This window comes from Eptesicus fuscus, chromosome 8, assembly GCF_027574615.1.
Source record: "Eptesicus fuscus isolate TK198812 chromosome 8, DD_ASM_mEF_20220401, whole genome shotgun sequence".
NCBI lineage: Eukaryota > Metazoa > Chordata > Mammalia > Chiroptera > Vespertilionidae > Eptesicus > Eptesicus fuscus.
Window position 1 is genome coordinate 13653299 of NC_072480.1, and position 6463 is coordinate 13659761.

At 46.7% G+C, this 6463-nt stretch overlaps 1 pseudogene; it reads left to right on the forward strand.

Moving 5' to 3' along the window:
• The first annotated feature begins 3951 nt into the window (after positions 1-3951).
• On the forward strand, positions 3952-4742 carry LOC103295620 (voltage-gated hydrogen channel 1-like; annotated as a pseudogene).
• The last annotated feature ends 1721 nt before the right edge of the window (positions 4743-6463 follow it).

A 6463-nucleotide genomic window follows, 5' to 3' on the forward strand; every position in this document is an offset into this window, starting at 1 on the left:
TTCTCCCGCTGCATTGCGCCAGCCGCCACTAGGGAGGATGCTGCCCAGGAGCTGGCCTCCAGAGCCGCCCTGACAGACATGACTTCCAAGCCACATTCCGACTAGATTCCCTACACAGGCGTCCTCAAACTACAGCCCGCGGGCCACATGCGGGTGTTTTTGCTGTTTTGTTTTTTTACTTCAAAATAAGATTTGTGCAGTGTGCATAGGAATTTGTTCATAGTTTTTTTTTTTAAACTATAGTCCGGCCCGCCAATGGTCTGAGGGACAGTGAAGTGGCCCCCTGTTTAAAAAGTTCGAGGACCCCTGTGGGCCTACAATGTCTTAGATGATGAGTGCAGCAACCTGAGCCAACAGAAGCCTGACCGGCTGCAGCCCCGCTGAAGCAGGAGCAGAAGAAGCAAGCGAGATTACAGAAGCTGAGGCGTGGTTATGGTGGTGCAGGCAGGGAGGGGGCTTGCCATCTCAAACTGATTAACTTAAAGTGAGAAATATAACTATCAGTTTCTTCCAAAGAATGTATTGAATTTACTGCTCAATACATTTTCCCCCCTAAAGACAAATTACTGTAAGACAAATTATACCAGTAATCAGGAGATTGCTCAGTGAACATAATATCCAAGCTAGGGAAGTGAGATGAATGATTCTTATTGATTTGTTGGTCCAGAATATTCACATACAATTTTCTAGGCACTGTTGATGCTGTGCCTTAAAGTTCTGTTTTTGCTTAGCTAACCTTGAAATTGGGATAACAAACAATGAAGCAACTTTTACTGATATATGAGAATTTTTCTACAAATGTTTTTGCTCCCTTTATAAAAACAAAAAAATCCAGCAAACAGCTGGAAAAAGAACACACACACACAAACACACACACAAAAACAACAACAACAACAACACACCACAAAACAAAACAAAAAACACAAAACCCCCACAAAGCTATGAAAATGTTCACCATTAAGTTAGAAATATTTAGCCAAAATATATCATAATTCGAAAGGTAACTTTGTACTTTCAACAGGAACCAGCTGGAAGAATGTTTTACTTTATTAAACTTTACTTTGAACAAGATAAAGTAGTTGAGAGAACAGTCATTTGATTCCTCTCTTCTGCTTGAGTCTTAGAAAAACAACAACTATAGAGTGATAAGCACCATTCTTCTGGAGTAATTGCCTTTGAGGGGAAGGAATCAGTGGGAAGCAATCTTGGCTCTAATGAACAGAAATTGGGAGAGTTGAGCTGAGTGTCCTGAGCTAAGAAATGCTAAGATTTGTAGTCCTCCTCCTACCCTCTGTGCCCATTAGGATGATAGTGAGAATTTAACTTGCAGCCAGGCACTCTTCTGCACGGTTGAAATATATTAGCTCACTGAATGCTTAACCTCTATGAGATAGGTGCTCTATCTCTACTTTACAGAGGAGAAAAGTGAGGCAGGTAAGTTGCTAAAGGTGCATAGCCAGTAAGTAGCTGTGCTGGGATTTGAACCCAGTGGTTAGATTCCTAAATTCACAGTCTCAAGATCCCACCCTCTTCCTATTGCTCTCGCTAGAAGTGTATATGAGAGAGAGAGAGAGAGAGAGAGAGAGAGAGAGAGAGAGAGAGAGAGACCCAAGTTGGTGCCTCATGGTCCCTGAAGAGCCAATAACATCATGACTGTGATAGGCCATGATCAGCTTGAAGGGACATATGCCTGCAGCCATGGAGGTTTCCTGCTGAGGACCAGGGTAGGGGAAGGGGCTGAGGGGAGGGCTGGGATGCCAGTGCCTTTTCTGTTTTTTCTTTCTTACCCACATACCAAAACGTGGGACTATTTTCTTAAGCAGCCTGGCTACAGGCTGCTTATTTCAGGCAAACGTTCTGGCAGCGTGGGGAGAACAGAGTGGGATCCACACCTTGAGCTCCCAAGTCAGACCACACAGGTCCCCCTCCTCTGGTCTGTGCATTGGACACGTCGGCAAAGCCACACGGTCTTGTTCTTTCTCTAGGCCACCTACCGACCACCTTCTTCTGTTGGAGTTTCTTCAGGAAGAGCAACATGTAAGTGTTCACATTTCAGCTTTCTTGGTTAAAAATCCCACTCCCATTGTGCCTCTGAGATGAAGGTACTCCCAAGCCAGCTTGACCGATATTGGATAGACGCAAATAACATCAGTTTTGTATTTGAACACAATCCCTTTATTTTCTTCTATGTATGGATAACATTATCACTGTGCTATTGGTTTTTCTGTTTAACACTCAGCAAGTGACATGACTTATCAGCTAACAATGGTGATGGCAGTGGGGATGGGCATGGAAATTGCCTCACCTTTCCCTATGAACTAAAGTAGGGAGGACTAATGTAGAGAGAATGTTATGAGCATTAAGTGTGAGTTAGTGCCAGGGGGAGAGAAAAGAGACAGCAGACTCTGGGAACATCCCTGTTACAGAGAGGAATAGAGGAACGAGGGGTCCAGAAAATGAGGATAATCTATACTAATGAAAGGGCAATATGCTCATTAGGGTGGATGTCTTCCTGACGTCCATCTGGACGTCCATCAGGACAAAGCCACAGCAGCTGCGAGGCCCAGGGCTCATGGCAGCCTTGAGCCCCAGTGGCTGCACAGCAGCAGCAGGGTGATGGGGGCAGCACCTTCCCCTGATCAGCCCAGTTGCCTCCTGCAGAGGAAGGCCATTCTGCAGCTTAAGCCTGCTCCCCGTGCCATCAGTAGGACATCCCCTGAGGGCTCCTGGACTGTGAGAGGGGGCTGGCCAGGCTGAGGGACTCCCCAACCCCAGTGCACGAATTTTTGTGCACCGGGCCTCTAGTACAGGCGTCATCAAACTACGGCCCTCGGGCCACATGCGGGTGTTTTTGCCGTTTTGTTTTTTTACTTCAAAATAAGATATGTGCAGTGTGCATAGGAATTTGTTCATAGTTTTTTTTAAACTATAGTCCGGTCCTCCAACGGTCTGAGGGACAGTGAACTGGCCCCCTGTTTAAAAAGCTTGAGGACCCCTGCTCTAGTACATTAATAACAGCCAAAGTAGGTGACAGTTTTGGAAAGGGGCTTAGTCATCAAGGATGTCAAATATTATGTGGAGGTTGAGTAGGATGTGATTCATGAAGAAGTAGCTGAGAATCACAAAGCCTGACAGAAAAGTCAAACGGTGTCATTAAAACTATGGAGAAGCTATGGCTCATGCTGAGAGCTAGGCGATAGCCAGATTGATTTATTTTAGTCCAATAGTTCCAGATTTAAATCAGACTTGAGAATTAGGCAACATAAACCTGATTCAGGTGTGTGGACTGAGAGCCACTGCCCTGCCCACTAACTGAATTAGGCAGGGACAGATGGATCACATATTTTATTTTGTTTGGGATCAGACCTGGGCCTGCACACTTCGGCCCAAAGGGCCCAAGACCCAGCAGGCCCCACTGATCATCAGCCCTGGACTGGGTGGGCTCCTGGCACCACCTGTACCTTCCGTCTTGCCCATTGGGCAGTGTGCACCAAGTGTACTTTGCTGCAGCTTGTTTATTTCCAATAAAAGTTTCTGTGACTTTATTTAAAAAAGAAAGAAAGAAAGAAAGAAAGAAAGAAAGAAAGAAAGAAAGAAAGAAAGGAAAAGAAAAGAAAAGAAAAGAAAAGAAAGAAAGAAAAGAAAAGAAAAGAAAAGGAAAGGAAAGGAAAGAAAGGAAAGGAAAGGAAAGGAAAGAAAAGGAAAGGAAAGGAAAGGAAAGGAAAGAAAAGAAAAGAAAAGAAAAGAAAAGGAAAAGAAAAGAAAAGAAAAGAAAAGAAAAGGAAAAGAAAAGAAAAGAAAAGACAGGCCAGGCAGCAGCAACAGATTAGGAAGTACCATCCTTGTTTCCCTCTTACAGGTGAAGAAACCAAGACTCAAAGAGGCCAAGCCACTTTCCTCGCATCACAAAGGAGCAGAGCCAGAAGTTATACCAGATCTGGAGACAGGAAAATGGCTACTTGGGATGAAAAGACAGTCAGCCACAGGGCCAAGGTGGCTTCTGCCGAGAGGATGAGCAAGTTCCTGAAGCATTTCATTGTCGATGGGGATGACTACCATGCCTGGAATGTCAACCACAAGAAATGGGAGAATGAAGAAGAGAAGGAGGAGCAGCCACCACCAATACTGGCCTTGGGCAAGGAAGGCACAGCTACTGACCCAACTTTGGCTCCTGTCTCTGCACCCAAGGGTCCCCTAGACTTCAGGACCACATTGAGGAAGCTCTTCAGCTCCCACAGGTTTCAGGTCATCACCACTTGCCTGGTCATTCTGGATGCCCTCCTGGTGCTGGCTCAGCTCATTCTGTACCTGAAGATCATTCAGCCTGACAAGTCCCCCCGGTATGCCACTACAAGAGCATTGCCATCTGGACCTTCTTTATGATGGTGGTTTTCTTGAAAATATTTGTTTTCTGCTTGGAGTTCTTCCACTGCAAGTTTGAAATCCTAGGCTCCATCGTCATCATGGTTTCATTCCTCCTCAACGTTATCCTCCTGTTCTGAGTTTGAGGCTCTAGGCCTGCTGATTCTGCTGTGGCTGTGGCAGGTGGCCTGGATAATCAATGGGATAGTTACCTCGGTTAAGACATGCTCAGAACGACAACTGTTAAGGTTAAAATAGACAAATACACAATTGGCTACCAAGATCCAACACCTTGATTCAGCTGCTCTGAGAAGAAACAAGAAATTGAAAGACATAACAAGCTAGTGAGACAGCATGGACTTCGTGGGGAGGTGAGTTAGAGGTGTACCTGCTCCACCTTAAAGAGAAGACCCTGCCTCATGGACCTGTGCCTGTGAACAAGAATGACAACCGCTTCTCCTGGGGCTGTTTGCAGGGCAGGTTGAGTTTGATGTCTTTGCCTCCTTCCCACTCAGCTTGGATGCTGCAGGGGCACAGTCTTCCTTGGTGTGACTGATAGCTTCCCATCCCATTTCCACCTACATGTATCAAGAATGTATCATAAGCTGTTTAGTCATATTGAACACTTTATTCTTGCTTGAAAATGTACAATTACTAGTTGTATATAAAATTTAATCTAATTAAAAAAGAAGGATGAAAATTATATGATCATATCAATAAATGCAAAGAAACAATTGACAAAATTCAGCAAATGTCCTGTATAATAAAAGCCTAATATGCTAAGTGTTCCGTCGTCCAGTCATTGGTTCAACCAATCAAAGAGTAATATACTAATGATATGCTAAGGCCACTCAACCACTCGCTATGACATGCACTGATCACCAGGGGGCAGACACTCTGACTGGAAAGTTAGCTTGCTGCTGGGATCTGGCTGATCGGGACTGAGCGAGACAGACCAGACACACCCTGGAGCCCTCCCACGGTCCCTCCCTAGCTGGCCAACATCCCACATCCCTCCCTGGCCCCGATCGTGCACTGGTGGGCTCCCTCAGCCTAGCCTGTGCCCTCTCACAATCCGGGACCCCTCAGGGGATGTCGGAGAGCAGGTTTTGGCCCGATCCCTGCAGGCCAGGCTGAGGGACCCCACTGGTGCATGAATTTGTGCACCGGGCCTCTAGTTAATGATAAAAACTCTCAGCAAAGTTGGAATATAGGGGACCATAACTCAATAAAATAAAGCCCATATATGACAAACCCATAGCTAACATCATACTCAAGAGGGAAAAGCTGAAAGCATTATCCTTAAGATCAGGAACAAGACAAGGTTGTCCACTTTCATCATTTTATTCAACACTAGAGGCCCAGTGCACGAATTCGTGCATGGGTGGGGTCCCTCGCCCTGGCCGGTGATCAGGGCCAATTGGGGCCAATCGGGGCTGGCCGACCAGCGTGAGGGACCTTGGGAGGCTGGCCAGCTGCGGGAGGTTGGCTGTGGGAGCACACTGACCACAATGGGGCAGCTCCTGCACTGAGCATCTGCACCCTGGTGGTCACTGCACATCATACTACCGGCTGGTTGTTCTGGTTGTTCTGCCATAACAGTCACTTAGGCTTTTATATATATAGATAGAAGACTGGTGCATGAAATTCTTGCACAGTAGGGTCCCTAGGCCTGGCCAGTGATCAGGGATGATATGTGGGGCGAGCAACGGTGTGATTGGAGGCCCCCCACAGGCACCCACCTTGGCTGGCCTGGGGCCTGTGGGCTGTGAGCAGCTCCTCATTGAGCATCTGACCTCTAGTGGTCAGTGCACATCATAGCAACTGGTCATTCTGCCATTCGGTCGATTTGCATATTAGGCTTTTATTATATAGGACTAGAGGCCCGGTGCACGAAATTCGTGCACTGGGGAGGGTGTCCCTCAGCCCAGCTTGCACCCTCTCTAATATGGGACCCCTCGGGGGATGTCCAACTGCAGGATTAGGCCCGATTCCTGTGGAATCGGGCCTAATCCTGCAGTTGGACATTCTTCTCACAATCCGGGACTGCTGGCTCCTAACCGCTCACCTACCTGCCTGATTGCCCCCTAACTGCTTCCTT